The sequence below is a fragment of the Hippopotamus amphibius genome, chromosome 2, assembly GCF_030028045.1.
Source record: "Hippopotamus amphibius kiboko isolate mHipAmp2 chromosome 2, mHipAmp2.hap2, whole genome shotgun sequence".
Classification (NCBI taxonomy): Eukaryota; Metazoa; Chordata; class Mammalia; order Artiodactyla; family Hippopotamidae; genus Hippopotamus; species Hippopotamus amphibius.
In genome coordinates, this window is record NC_080187.1 from 142,355,347 (window position 1) to 142,371,369 (window position 16,023).

At 50.4% G+C, this 16,023-nt stretch overlaps 1 pseudogene; it reads left to right on the forward strand.

Annotated features, from left to right (window-relative positions):
• The first annotated feature begins 717 nt into the window (after positions 1-717).
• LOC130844510 (tubulin polyglutamylase TTLL13-like) lies at positions 718-14,921 on the forward strand (annotated as a pseudogene).
• Positions 14,922-16,023: the final 1,102 nt, after the last annotated feature.

Consider the following 16,023-nt stretch of genomic DNA (forward strand, 5'->3'; position numbering starts at 1 on the left):
GAACTTTCCCAAGAAGTTGGGAACATGAAGGCTTTAGATCACCCAAATATCGTGAAACTCCTCGAGGTGATTGACACCGACAAGACATTGTGCCTTGTGATGGAGTACCTCTGTGGCGGAGACCTGTGCAGCTACCTGAAACACCACGGCTACATGACCGAGGAAGAGGCCCGAGCCCCGTTCCGGCAGGTGCTCTCCGCCCTGCAGCACTGTCACCAGAGGGGCATCGTACACCGGGACCTGAAGCCAGCGAACCTCCTGCTGGATGCCCACTTAAACGTGAAGGTCACCGACTTTGGCCTGAGCCGAAAGTGCAAGGAGGGCCAGAAGCTGCACACATTCTGTGGAAGTCCTACGTACTCTGCCCCAGAAATGTTCCAACAAAAGAGCTACTATGGCCCACCGGTGGACGTGTGGAGCTTGGGAGTCATCCTATACAAGATGGTGACCGGGTCCTGGCCCTTTTGGGGACTAAGCCTTTCAGATCTGCAGCAGAAAATCGTACAAGGGCGATACCACATCCCACTTAATCTCTCACCAGAAATCAGAAATCTGATCAAGAGAATGATCGTAGTCAACCCCAGCAAATGAAGCAACACAACCAAACTCCTGCACCACGTATGGGTGAACATGGGCCGGGAGGAGCCACTCCGGCCAGCCTGAGACGAGAACCTGGGGGCGACAGTGCGGATAACCCTGGACTCGAGGTGGGAAGACATGGAGGAGTCAAGAAGAGGCAGCAAGAGCTCTGAGGGATCTGAGGTGGGGGACTGCACCATCACTGCCAGCACTGTGTGGAACTGCTCTTCAACTGGGCTCTATAGCAGCTACACTGAGTCTTCCTCCAGCTCAGAGGTGTCCACCCTGATACCCGAGTGGTTCTACGATGCAGGAAAGGTGCTGCAGCACCAAGATCAGGAGACAAGCAAGTCTTTCACTCCCGCACCCTCTCCCCCACCCACAACAGAGGAGAGGACCGCCACCCCCAGTCCAGCCACTCCGTGTGGCCCTGGGGCCTCCTCCTCTAGCAGCAGCACCGGCAACAGGACTGAAGCCCAAGAGAGAAGCAACTGCCCCCCAGGGGTGGCCAACACCGGAAGCGCCTCCAGTGCTGGGCAGCCTGAGAGTGTGTCTCCAGCCACTCCCTCTGGCCACAGGCAGAAACAGAAGAAGGGACTGGCTCGGAGAATATGGAATTGCATCCTAACTCACCTCTGCTGCAGGCTGCCCAGCAAGAGAGATCAACCAAAGTTAAGCCCATATAAATAAAACCCGAGGGTAACCAAAGGAGGTCAGGTTGCCTCGCTCGCTCGGACCTGGTCCAGTGGGCAATGAGAGTGTTCTCTGCGCCCCGTAGGTGACCGAAGATGCTCAGCCTGGCGTGCTCCATGGGACCCGGTCCAGTGGAGGGTGAGACTGTTCTCTGTGCCCCGTAGGTGACTGAAGACGCTCAGGCTGCCGCGCTCCGTGGGGTCCGGTCCAGTGGACGATGAGACTGTTCTCTGCACGGGATTCAAATGCAGCACCTCCATGGCCATCAAAAGCCTCGTTTCACACACCCCCCCCGCCGCCCCCGCCGCCCTTGGTTCTTCCAATTCTTGTGAATAAACGTGACTGTTAATAAACTCTGTTTTGCATCCTCCCTGCACAGAATTGGGGCTGGGCATTTCCCAGTTAGAGAAGCGGGTGGTCATGTAGGACTTGCAATGAATCAGAACAGCTAAATGGAGAAATGAATGGAGAGCATCAGCATGATGAGTCCCAGCAGCGACAGCAGCTGCACTGCAGGGCAGACGTGCAGAGAGAGTGTGTTGCCTTCCAGCACTGACGTTCCCGAACACTGTCAGAAGGCCCGAGGGCAATGTGGTCCCTGCGGCCTGTGTTAATTACGACCTAGAGGCCCATGACAAGATAGCAAGGTCCCATGAAGCAGCCAGAGGGCGCTGTGGTCAGGTCCCTGTGCAGCTGAGCTTCCTGCCTATCATGCAGGAGCCTGGCTCTCCCCTTCCCCCTGGGGGAGGGACTCCGATGCATGTTTTTGTTCTTGTTTTGTTGTGTTTTTTTTTTAATGTGGACCATTTTTAAAGTCTTTATAGGGATCTCAGCTCCCCAAACAAGGAATCGATCCCACACCCACCCGCGTTGGAAGGTGAAGTCTTCGCCCCTGGACTGCCAGGGAAGCCCCTTTCTTAATTGTTTGCTGTGTGGGTGTGACCACAGGGACTGGATGGTGATCCTGGATGCTTCTACCATCAAAACACGAGATGTGTCAGCGTCACCTGGTTCCCTGGTTCAGCGAGCTGTTGAACACACGTGTGACTGGAACAGGGTCTTCTTCCCAGAGGCCTGGCTTTGGGTCACGAGCTCTCGGACGCGTCACCTGCACATTCCATTGGCTCCTGTGCGCTGACCTGTCACTTGGTGGCTGCAGAGTCCTTCACCACAGGACACAGAGCACTCGGTGCACGCGCCCGTGCACCCCCTAAGAGCAGAAACTACAGGAGGTGAGTAAGGACCAGCGCCAGAGACCCGCCTCCTCAGCCAGGCCTGGGCACTGGGGGGGACCCAGAGTGGGTGCTGGGTGGGTGCTCTGGGCCGGGGTAACCACCCCTTCCCAGCGCCCAGGACCCAGCTGGCCCTCATTCTCCTCAGGCCGCCCAAACAGTGGGGGTCAGGTCCCCCAGACTGTGTCCCATGCAAACTGCCACTGCCATGAGGGTCGGGGAGGGGAGAGTGCAGACAGTGGACAGTCTTGGCCAGGGCTCTGGAGCCCTGAAGGACCCACCCCCAGCCTGTGCCCTGGGCCCCCGGAGGAGATGGCGGGGATCCGCCTCTTACCTCACTCTCCACCTGATGACCACACTCCACCCACCCGTGACTGGAAAAAATGGTCCCCACTAACGGTGGCTCACTGACAGTTGCTCGCTTGGGGGAGGGGCCCACTGCAGTGCCGACCAATGGCTGAGCGGGGCCCTCTGCAGTGCCGACCAATGGCTGAGCGGGACAGGTAGAGTGGCATTAGTGGTCTCCCGGTAACCGTTGCCTGGTAGTGGGGTGAGGGGGTAACAGCTGGCAGCAAGGGCTGTGTGCTGAGGGCTGCACACTGCTGGCTCTAGTACAAAGACACATGAGTGACAGCTCTTACATCCTTGAAGACGGCGCTGTCCCATCTCTGTGATGGTTGTCTCTGCATGGTGATTCTGTTGCTTCTCTGAGTAAAAGAAAATCTGAGAATATGGCTGGGAGTTCTCTGTGCTGCTGCTCATTCCCAGAGAGACATGTGACAGCCCTGAAACAGCCATAATGTCAGGATCAATTTTTCCTTGGGAAGGCCCACCCTGTAGAGTCTGTCCTACCAGTCCTTACTAAACTGCGGTCGTTTTCTTCTTTGCTTCACGGGTGTGTGGTCAGAGTGCTCTGTGTCTTGTGGTGAAGGATTCTGCAGTCGCCAAGTGACAGGGCAGTGCACAAGAGGCAATGGAACTGTAGAAGTGACGCCTCCGAGGGAACGTGCCCCCAAAGACAGGTCTCCGGGAAGAAGACCCTGTTCCAGTCATGCGTGTGTTCAAGGGCTCGCTGAACCTAGGAACCAGGTGACGCTGACACATCTCGTGTTTTGATAGTAGAAGCATCCAGGATCACCATCCAGTCCCTGTGGTCACACCCACACAGCAAACAATTAAGAAAGGGGCTTCCCTGGCAGTCCAGGGGCGAAGACTTCGCCTTCCAACGCGGGTGGGTGTGGGATCGATTCCTTGTTTGGGGAGCTGAGATCCCAATAAAGGCTTTACAAATGGCCCACATTAAAAAACAGTAAAACAAGAAAAACAAGAACAAAAATGTGCATCGGAGTCCCTCCCCCAGGGGGAAGGGGAGAGCCCGGCTCCTGCATGATAGGCAGGAAACTCAGCTGCACAGGGACCTGACCACAGCGTCCACTGGCTGCTTCACGGGACCTTGCTATCCTATTATGGGCCTCTCAGTCATAATTAACACAGGCCGCAGGGACCAACATTCCCCTCGGGGCTTCTGACAATGTTCCGGAATGGCAGTGCAGGAAGGCAGTACACTGTATCTGCACTTGCCCTGCAGTGCAGCAACTGTCGCTGTTGGGACTCAATGTACTAATTCTCTTAGGTCGTTTTTCCATTTAGCTGTTCTGATTCACTCCAAGTCCTACATGACCACCCGCTTCTCTAACTGGAAAATGCCCAGCCCCAATTCTGTGCAGGGAGGATCCAAAAGCGTTTATTAACGATCACGTAAATAAACAGCGACTCTGGCCAGCCCGAGAAGGGAACCCAGGGGTGACAGTGGTGATGACTCTGGGCTCGACGTGGGACCACTAGCAGGACTCAAGAGCAGGCAGCGAGAGCTCTCAACTATGCAAGGTGGGGTCTGCGCCATCCCTGTCAGCACGGTGAGGCCCTGCTCTTCAGCGGAGCTCAGTAGCTGGGACGTTGAGCCTTCTGCAAGCCGTGAGGTGTCCACCCTGATTTCCAGGTGGGTCTACCATGAAGAAAAGGTGGTGCTGCATGAAAACTGGGAGTCAGGACAGATGACCAGCAAGCCTGCCAGTCCCCCACCCAGCCCGGAGGAGAGGACCGCCACCCCCAGCCCAGCCACTTAGTGTGGCCCTGGGGCCTCCTCCTCCACCAGCAGCACTGGCAGCACGACTGAAGCCCCAGAGGGAAGCAAATGCACCCTGGGTGTGGCCAACACCGGACGCTCCTCCCACGCTGGGCAGCCTGAGAGTGTGTCCCCAGCCACTCCCTCTGGCCACAGCCAGAAACAGAAGAAGGGGGTGGCTTCTAGAATCTGGAACTGCATCTTAACACACCTCTGCTGCAGGCTGCCCAGCAGGAAGCGTTCCAGCAGAGTGAAGCCTGTGAATAAACCCCATGGGTGACCGAAGGAGGTCAGGTTGCCGCGCTCTCTGGGGCTGGTCCACTGGATGATGGGAGTGTTCTCTACGCCCCACAGGTGACTGAAGAAGCTCCGGCTGCCACGCTCCATGGGACCTGGTACAGGGAATGGTGAGTGTTCTCTGCATGGAATTCAAATCCAGCACCTCCACGGCCATCAGAAGCATTGCTTCACCCGCCCACCCCACTTTTTTCTTCCAGTGGCTCCTCCTGGCCCATGTTCACCAGTCGATGACTCATGAGGTCCGTTGCATCGCTGCTTTCACTGGAGTGACGGCAGTCTTTTGTAAACAGGTTTCCGATTGGTCTCTTAGGATTTGCTGCCGCAGGCCCAAAACCATCATCCCCCAAAGCGCAGAGAGCTGAGCACCGTGGTGTACCAGCCAACTCCCAGGCTCCACACATCCACTGCAGGGCCACAGTAGCTCTCCCCCGGGAACATTTCTGGGGCAGTGTAAGCGAGGCTGCCACAGAATGTATCAAGCTTTCCTCCCTCCTCACCCGTGTTGCCCAGGCCGAAGTCACTAATGTTCAGATTCATGTGGGCATCCAGGAGGAGGTTCCCTGGCTTCAGTTCCCGGTGTATGATGCCCCTCTGGTGACAGTGCCGCAGGGTGGAGACCAGCTGCCAGAATGGGCCTCGGGCCTCTGCCTCTGTCATGCAGCTGTGGTCCTCCAAATGGTTTCACGTATGCCGCCCACAGAGGTACTCCATGACTAGGAAGAAATAAAATATATTGGATTACAGGTCGGCAATATAAAAAACATAGTTCCAATGTATTGTATAATTGGAAACCAATTATATTGAAATAGTTACTGAAATAATTTTAAATGTGTGATATAGGGACTTCCCTGGTGGTGCAGTGATGAAGGATCTGCACATGTGCCTGATTTGAGATCCTTGGTTTTGACATCTTGCTGGACCACACACTGAAGCCCTGGCTGCTGGAGGTGAGGATCATCTCCCAGGCTTTGCAAAACCAAGGTCTGCCCCTGAACAGGACACCTGGGATAGGAGTGTACTCAGCTGGTGGAACATGGAATGGGGGACGCACAGGCCGTAGGATGGATAGGATGTAGCAGAAGGTGTAAGACATCGGCACTTCTGACCTGCTAAGTCCAATCTTGGTGGTCTCTGGCCTCCACCATAGGAACCCAGACCTTGGATCCCAAACGTTCCTCGTGTAAGCCTTGCCTGTAAGGACACTATAGCTATAGAGTCAGGCTGTCTGATTTGCTCTCACCAGCCTGTACACTGGAGGGATCTCTGTGGCAGAGTCCTGTGGCCTTGGAAGTGAGAACATTCAGCTTCTTTGGCTAAAGCCACTGGAGGGGGATGTCTCTCCTAGACCCTCCAGCTGGGCCTGCAAGAATCATGACCTGCTCAGGTGGTCTAGGAAGGGGATGGATAATGCCTTCTCCCGGCACGTAAACCACTCTCCGAGCTTCACCACTGACTCATGCCTTGATCGAGAAGTGAAGGATGCACTTCTCCGTGATACCATGACCCTTGTCAAGCTCCGGGGCTGTGACAGAAGAAAGGTGATAGAAGAGGACAAGCGGTGAGTGAAGGAACGGCTTTTCCAGTGCCACCAAGAGCCATGAGAAACCAGGTGCCCCAGGTGTTTGATGTGTGCTTAGTTGTGTAACTTATCTTCGTTTATTATTACTTGCCTGTGAGTAAGAGTCCTTCTCTAGATGGAGGAGGCAGTCTGGGGCTGAGTAGCTATTAAAAACAATTTTTTGCATCGATAATACACCACATATCATAGATAAGTGATGTATTATGTATGCAAATTCAAAAGACACAGTGAATAGTCTCTCTCCTACCCTCCTCCTCCAGCTACTCAGTTTTCTTCCCTGGAACCGATCAGTGTTCCCTAGGTCATGTGTACACGTTCACAAAACTTTAACGCACATACATACATGTATTTATATAAATTGTTTTTCTCCTTTTACCCAGACAATAGCATAACTTTCACACTCTCTGTACCCTACTTACCACTGTATTTTAGAACTATTTCGTATTAGCACATAAGGAACTTTATGGGGTTTGTTCTGGTTTTTTTTTTTTCCCTTCTGTTTTTATTTTTTTTTCCCTTTTTTTTTTTGTTTATTATTTTTTCGGGGGTACACCAAGTTCAATCATCTGTTTTTTTTTTTTTTTTTTTTTTGCCCACGGGCTTAGTTGCTCCGCGGCATGTGGGATCTTCCTGGAGCTGGGATCGAACCCGTGACCGCTGCATTGGCAGGCGGATTCTTAACCACTGCACCACCTAGGAAGCCCTAATCATCTGTTTTTATACACATATCCCTGTATTCCCTCCCTTCCTTGACTCCCCCCCCCACCTCGAGTCCCCCCCACCCTCCGGGTCCAAGTCCTCTAAGGCATCTCCCATCCTCGAGTTGAACTCCCTTTGTTATACAACAACTTCCCACTGACTATCTATTTTACAGTTGGTAGTATATATATGTCTGTGCTACTCTCTCGCTTCGTCTCAGCTTCCCCTTCACCCCCCGCCCCCTCCCAAAACTCGAGTTCTCCAGTCCATTCTCTGTATCTGCGTCCTTGTTCTTGTCACTGAGTTCATCAGTACCATTTTTAGATTCCATATATGTGAGTTAGCATACAATATTTGTCTTTCTCTTTCTGACTTACTTCACTCTGTATGACCGATTGTAGTTCTATCCACCTCATTACATATAGCTCCACCTCATCCCTTTTTAGAGCTGAATAATATTCCATTGTGTATATATGCCACATCTTCTGTATCCATTCATTTGTTGATGGGCATTTAGGTTGCTTCCATGTCCTGGCTATTGTAAAGAGTGCTGCAATAAACATGATGGTACAAGTTTCTTTTGGGATTATGGTTTTCTTTGGGTATATGCCCAGGAGTGGGATTACTGGATCATATGGTAGTTCTATGTGTAGTTTTTTAAGGAACCTCCAAATTGTTTTCCATAGTGGCTGTACCAACTTACAGTCCCACCAACAGTGCAGGAGAGTTCCCTTTTCTCCACACCCTCTCCAACATTTGTTGTTTCCAGATTTTGTGATGATGGCCATTCTGATCGGTGTGAGGTGATACCTCATTGTGGCTTTGACTTGCATTTCTCTGATGATGAGTGATGTTGAGCATCTTTTCATGTGTTTGTTGGCCATGTGTATGTCTTCTTTGAAGAAATGTCTATTTAGGTCTTCTGCCCATTTGTGGATTGGGTTATTTGCTTTTTTGGTATGAAGCTGCATGAGCTGCTTGTATATTTTGGAGGTTAATCCTTTGTCCGTTGTTTCATAGGCAATTATATTTTCCCATTCTGAGGGTTGCCTTTTAGTCTTGTTTGTGGTTTCTTTGGCTGTGCAAAAGCTTTTAAGTTTCATGAGGTCCCATTTGTTTATTCTTGATTTTATTTCCCTGATTCTAGGAGGTGGGTCAAAAAGGATGTTGCTTTGACGTATGTCATAGAGTGTTCTGCCTATGTTTTCCTCTAGGAGTTTTATAGTGTCTGGCCTTACATGTAGGTCTTTCATCCATTTGGAGTTTATTTTTGTGTATGGTGTTAGGAAGTGTTCTAATTTCATTCTTTGACATATTGCTGTCCAGTTTTCCCAGCACCACTTATTGAAGAGGCTGTCCTTTTTCCATTGTATACTCGTGCCTCCTTTGTCAAAGATAAGGTGCCCATATGTGTTTGGGCTTACTTCTGAGTTCTCTATTCTATTCCATTGATCTTCCTTTCTATTTTTGTGCCAGTACCATACTGCCTTGATCACTATGGCCTTGTAGTATAGTTTGAAGTCAGGAAGCCTGATTCCACCAACTCCATTTTTCCTTCTCAAGATTGCTTTGGCTAGTCAGGGTCTTTTGTGTTTCCATACAAATCGTAAGATTTCTTGCTCTAGTTCTGTGAAAAATGCCATTGGTAATTTGATCGGGATTGCATTGAATCTGTAAATTGCTTTGTCATTTTCACGATGTTGATTCTTCCACTCCAGGAACATGGTATGTCCCTCCATCTGTTTGTGTCATCTTTGATTTCTTTCATCAATGTCTTAAAGTTTTCTGCATACAGATCTTTTGCCTCCTTAGGCAGATTTATTCCTAGGTATTTTATTCTTTTGGTTGCAATGGTGAATGGGAGAGTTTCCTTAATTTCTCTTTCTGCTCTTCCGTTGTTAGTGTATAGGAATGCAAGAGATTTCTGTGCATTCATTTTGTATCCTGCTACTTTACTAAACTCATCAATTAGTGCTAGCAGTTTTCTGGTAGAGTCTTTAGGGTTTTCTATATATAATATCATGTCATCTGCAAAGAGTGACAATTTTACTTCTTCTTTTCCAATTTGTATTCCTTTTATTTCTTTTTCTTCTCTGATTGCTGTGGCTAACACTTCCAAAACTATGTTGAATAATAATGGTGAGAGTGGACACCCCTGTCTTGTTCCTGTCCTTAGAGGGAATTCTTCCAGTTTTTCCCCATTTAGAATGATGTTGACTTTTGGTTTTTCATCTATGGCTTTTATTATGTTGAGGTAATTTCCTTTTATGCCCATTTTCTGGAGAGCTTTTATCATAAATGGATGTTGAACTTTGTCAAAAGCTTTTTCTGCATCTATTGAGATGATCGTATGGTTTTTATCCTTCAATTTGTTGACATGATGTATCACATTGATTGATTTGCGTATATTGAAGAACCCTGCATCCCAGGGATAAACCCCACTTGATCATGGTGTATGATTTTTTTCATGTGCTGTTGCAGTCTGTTAGCTAGTATTTTGTTGAGGATTTTTGCATCTATATTCATCAGTGATATCGGTCTGTAGTTTTCTTTTTTTGTGACATCTTTGCCTGGTTTTGGTATCAGGGTGATGGTAGCCTCGTAGAATGAGTTTGGGAGTGTTCTGCCTTCTGCAATATTTTGGAAGAGTTTGAGAAGCATAGGTGTTAGCTCTTCTCGAAATGTTTGATAGAATTCGCCCGTGAACCCATCTGGCCCTGGGCTTTTGTGTGTTGGGAGATTTTTAATCACTGCCTCAATTTCCGTACTTGTGATTGGTCTGTTCATGGTTTCTATTTCTTCCTGGTTCAGTCTTGGAAGATTGTATTTTTCTAAGAATGTATCCATTTCTTCCAGGTTATCCAATTTATTGGCATATAGTTGCTTGTAGTAGTTGTTCCAATAAAGCTCCTCTAGAAACCATTTCCTGTGAAAGTTTATAATCACAAAACAGTTTAGTCATTCAGTAATAGGGCGTCATCATTTACCCACTGTTTCCATTGTAAGAAGGGTTACAAACATAGTAATGTGTTGCTGATACTAAAGTATAATTTGATAATGACAATAAAAATGAACTTGAGGGGCTTCCTAGGTGGTGCAGTGGTTAAGAATCCACGTGCCAATGCAGGGGACACAGGTTTGAGCCCTGCCCCAGGAAGATACCACATGCCGCGGAGCAACCAAGCCAGTGTGCCACAACTATTGAGCCTGTGCTTTAGAGCCGGTGAGCCACAACTATTGAGTCCATGTGCTGCAACTACTGAAGCCCATGCGCCTAGAGCCCATTCTCCGCAGCAAGAGAGGCCACAGCAATGAGAAGCCCGCGCACCGCAACAAAGAGTAGCTCCCGCGCACCGCAGCTAGAGAAAGCCAGTGTGCAGCAATGAAGACCCAACACAGCCAGCCAGCCAATCAGTCAATCAATAAAATAAAAATGAGCTTGAATAGAGTGAGGATTATTCCTGTAATAGCATCACTCTTCACCACTTAGATTGTGATATGCAGGCCAGTGTGTGTGTGAGTTTTGCCATGACATCCTGAGGACCTGGCGCACAGTAGGCACTCAAATGTCTGTGTGAATGAAGGTGAAGTGTGACTGTAAATACCCCAGGTACTCCCACGAGACTGGACTGTGCACATGACCATTAGGAATCATGTCTTTCAATGGGGAAAAAAGGTTGAAAACTACTGGACTTAATAAACAAAAGTACGATCATAGAACCAGTAGGATACTAGGCAGCCATTTAAAAATGTTGTATGGTCCCATTTTCCTCTAAAATAAAGAAGGAAGGAAAGGAAGGAATAAAGAACAAGGTAATGTGTGGCAAAGCCAGGGTTCAAACTCAGTAAGGCCTGCCCTAGAGTTCATCCTCATAGCCAATATGCCAGCTTCATGGTAAGATTAGAGGTTTTTATCTTCTTTTTGCTCTTGTAAATTTTCTGTAATTAACTACTGTATAGAGTAGTAGTTAAATACTACTCCGTAATCAGAAACCTAAAAGATTATAACTTGGAGTGCTAGTTTACAAGAGGAAGCCATTGCACTTAGGATGAAAACCATATTTCTGAAAGCCAAGCCTGTTTTCATGGCTACACACAGGTGGGACTGGCCAGGTGGGCAGGTCCTGAAAGGCCATGAAGCTGGCAGGAGGCTCTCAAAGCCTCAGCTAGCCTTCCTCTCCCTACTGAACGTTCTCTCAGTCCTTCCTTGACTCACCCTGAGTTTAGTTTCCACAGGCAAGAACAAAATGAGTCCATCCATGCAGCAATGCTGGTCCAGGACCGCTATGAGGACTCCCACCTGGGGGGACACCGGCACATCTACCCTGGGCCTGACACCGAGAAGTACGCGCCCTTCTTCAAGCACAATGTGTCCCTCTTTCGGGAGACTGCTGCCTCCAAGGCCAGAAAGGAGTGTGCCAGGTACTTAGCCCTACATCCTCCTCTGTCCGCCTGTGTGGGGGCAAAGCCTGAAGCTGACCTACTCCTCAACAGAGTGCAGAGGAAGCCAGACACTCCAGGAAAGAGGAAGGGACTTATAAATTCTATCAGACTCTTTCTTAAACAATTTTTTTTAAATTTACTTTTTACTGAAGTATAGTTGAATTACAAAGCTGAGATTCCCTCCCACCTGTTTTGTTTGTTTTTTGGCTGCAGCATGCGGCTTGTGGGACCTTCCCCGACCAGGGATTGACGCCAGGCCTGCGGCAGTGAAAGCACTAAGTCCTAACCCCTGACCACCAGGGAATTCCCTCTATCAGACTCCTAATGATTCTTTTAGTAGGTTTCCCCATCTTCCCATGCCTTCCTCTCCCATCAGTCCCCAAACAGATCAATTTCCTGCTCTTCCCCCATCCCCATTTTCCCGCACCCCCTTTCTCCTGAATACAATTTCTCCGGTATCTGAAGCCGCTGTGTCTTGTCAGGCAGAAACTAGAAGAGATGCGCCTAAGCAGCAACAGCAGGAGACCTCAGGCAATAAGAGGCAAAAGGAAACCAAGGACCAGAACCAGGGTGTATCAGCAGGGGAGAAGAGCCAATCCAGGGCCCGGCTCCACGGCCTTTCCACCCACATGGCTTACAGGAACCGGAAGCAGGAGAAAGAGGTGTCAGGGGTTTTGCAGCTCTTGCTTTTCTGCAGGAAAGCGGGTTGGGACTCCTAGAGAAGGGAGTCTGTGCTGTCCCCTCCTTCTCTTGTGTGAGAGATGAGCTCCTCCTCAGTAGATGGAACCTGACCCTTTGGAACAGGAGGTGAGAAAGCGGATAGCAAAGGGAACCTTCCACCACGCTCAGGGAAGGGACGGAGGGAGAGTGGGCAGGCGTCTTGCAGCCATCCTCGTTGATGGCTGGGGACTCATCCTTGGAGATCCTGCGTTCATCGCTCATGTACCTTGTCGCTGCTACCAGTACACCTGGACACTATGCAGCCACAAGCAATTGTGGAAGAGGAGGAGCTGGAGCGGAGGATGCCCTGCTATAAAGGGAAAATCTCTTCCAAAGTCTGGGTATCGTAGAGCAGCGCACCTGCATGCTGCACCCCAGCCACCGGGGCCAGAATACACTGCATGAGTATCAGCTGAGGGTCCCCACACAGCCTCTCCCGGAACAAGGGCTGTAGCGGCACGTGGTGGTGGCCACAGCCGAGGAGGCTAACGTGATGGTGTCTGGCAGCGGAGCCTGGGAAAGTCGTGTACACTGGGCCTTGGGAAAGGGTCTGTTGGTTCCTTTGGCATCTGTTCCAAGGCTCCCTTGTTTCTACTCATGACATCCAGCCAAGTGCCGTCTCACAAGAGGCTTGTTCTCTATCTTCCTGCCCTGCAATCACCCCAAACTCATGACTGGCAACTAACAAGGCCACCACCCTCAGTGGCTTCTCTCCCTAGCTCTGCCAGTGCCGTGGCTCTCACTGGAGATGAGGAAACGGTCTTGGGCCAACAAAGCAGCTGCCGAATTCACTATTCCCTGGGCTAGTAGCAAACCTGTTGGGTCCTCTGTTTTTGTTGAATCCCAAAGGAGTAACAGGTTAACTAGTGGCCACAGCCTAGAAGCGATTTTCCTTATCTCTTTCTTCCACCACACCATGCAGCCTCACAAGAAATGTGGTAAGGGGCTGCTCTTCTCCCCTAGCCTAGATTTCACCAGGATGGGCTGGGCAGTCAAGAACTGCAATCTCTGAGTCCGGTGCCATTGGTCCTCCCGAGAAGGGCCGCCAAAGAGCAGGGTCCTCATTTGCTGCATCCAGTTCGGCCCCATGAATCGATCCCCAGGATCTCAGGGCCACTGCCAAGCATGAGTGCTGCCCTTCCACGTCATTCCTGGTGCCATCTGCAGCCCAAGCATGTCGCCTGGATAAGAGATCCAGCAGCCATCGGCCCCTGCTCATTGTCAGCGAAGACACCTGGAAGGCGCTATTTTGCCAGCGCCAGCGTCAGGCTCACTAGCCGTAAGAATGCAAAACTAGCTTTGGCCGCTCCGACGTGTGTAAAGTCCCGCTAGCAAATATTACAGCTGGAATGCTCCCCAGATATTATATGGCACTTCCAGCTGCATGGGAAATGGGGGAGGTAGTGGACTCATTTATTTACCTCCCTCTATGCACGAGACCCTGGTGATAGACATGGCAGAAATGCAGTCCCAGCATTCAACAGACGTAACAGGGATATGGACACGTAAACACACCAGTTACAATACAGTGTGGTAAAGACGCTGGAGGGAAGCACGGGATGCCATTCCTCTGTGCTGGTAACTGGGCAACCGTTGGGAAAGGTGAGCAAATCTCCTCTGTGAATACAAACTCAGAGGGACCCATGTTTCCACTGCAGAAGGCCAAGCCAGCAGAAGGCTAGGAGCCATAGACCAAGCCCTGGCAGGACCAGTGCCCCCCTCTTTAACCCCAAGCCAGGGCTCTCTTCTGCAACGGGAAACAGTGGTAAGTGGCTCGTGGACTGAATGCACCTCACCCTCCATGCTAGACCCTGAACACATGATACGGAGCAGGGTCCCGTGGGGCTCCTGGGCACAAAGCCTTTCTGTGTCCCCTATTTCTTTGATTATAGGAAAACAGCCTTCATTCAGCCTCCATGACCTTCCCTGAGTTCCAGTGGGCAGATTCAAGCAGCGGTTAATTAGTGAAGGGAGGGGTTGCAGGAGACCTGGGAGAAGCAGTCAAGAGCAGCCTTGGGGCAGGTCCTGTTTCCCCAGCAACAGTACACACAATATCTTTGAGCTATTTTGCAGAAGTCAAAACTCCCTCCAGGTGTGAGAAGTTAATGATTAATGAGGGTATGCTGCCCACAAGCATGTAGACCCCAGACCAGTGGGACCTGAAGGCTGATGATGCTGACTTCTACTTAACTCACCACCAGCCCATCAGAAGAATGCAGGACTGTCATTGCCTTGATCCTTTTTGTGTACCCCTGACCCCTTTATACAGCCCCAACTATAAGACCTCTCCCTATTCCCCAGAGGGGGGGGGGTAGTTCTTGAGGCGTGAGCCTACTGTGTTCCCCCTTTGCCTGGCAAAGTAATAAAGCTATTCCTTTCTACGCCTCCAAAGCTCTGTCTCTGTATTCCTATTCGGCATTGGTGAACAGAGGCCAGGTTTTTCTCTGCGACACACAGAGCCGCCGAGGCCGGGCATCTCACCCTCTGCCCTGCCTCTACACCCCTGCTGCAGCACACCCCTGCACTCCTCAAAATCAGGCATGAGACGTAAATGCAGGAGGAAAGCCCAGCACTCAAGCCCTCCTGGAGAACCCCCTCAGCTTTCCAGAGGAGCAAAGTCTTCAATCTTTGCTACCTCAGACTGCCACCAAGCTTGTTTGAAGAGCCCTGGCCAGGAACCCTGTTTGCATAAGGCAAAACACAAAGACACCAAGAATTCCTCAGTGCCCTACGATTATTTTCAGATGGGTAAAGACTAAAAGATGAAGAGGAGCCACGGCCGGCCATGTGCTCATCTCCGTCCTTCAAACCTCCGCCTGGATTTACCACTAATGATGAGTCTGCACCCTGCGTGCGGCCTGGGGCTGGAGGTCATGCTGGCGACACGGGGTCCCCTTCCCAGAGGAGCCGAGTTCTCATAGCTGGGGTCTGTCGCCATCAGAGAACCGCCAAGGGGACGGCCTTCCTGCCGCTGTGGTGGAGACAGGCCAGCCTGGGCAGCCCTTGGGGCAGAAGGGCGGCTCTTGGCAACTGAACTCGTCTTTGTATTAAAATTTATGCCCTTTTGCAGGAGCGTCCTCTACCTCATTCCAGCCCCCGAGTTTCAGGGAAGCCCTCTCTGCAATTAGAACCTGCAAGGGTAGGCTGTGGAGCGGATGAAGTCCAGAAGTCACGCCCTCTGCCCGAAGCGGGGAAGACACCCAGCACCCCAGCTTCCTGCCCAGAGATCTGGTGTCACTGGGCTGCGTTCCCTTGAGGGAGGGGGGCATGGCTGGAACTTTGCAGCTGCTACGCCCTTTACTTTACATTGCTTTCCATTCTCATCTTTGTATCTTTCTCTATTTTTCTTATTCTCATGTATAATTGACATAAAGCAGGACTCTGATCATCTCACATGTGACCGGTTTCCCCTCTTCCGCAGGCCCAGCCTTCCTGCCTGCTCACAGGAGCGTCCACCCCTCCATCCAGGGAGCATCCATGTCCTCAACCTCACATACAGCCTTCAGCACACTTCACATGCTCTCACATCATATTTAGACATGTGTGTACATATATGTACACATGTTGGTAGGGTGTATCTGTGGATTTTTTCCCGATTTTATAGACATGAGACCGTGTCATTCCCACTGTGTCTTGCTTTTCTACCACCCCCA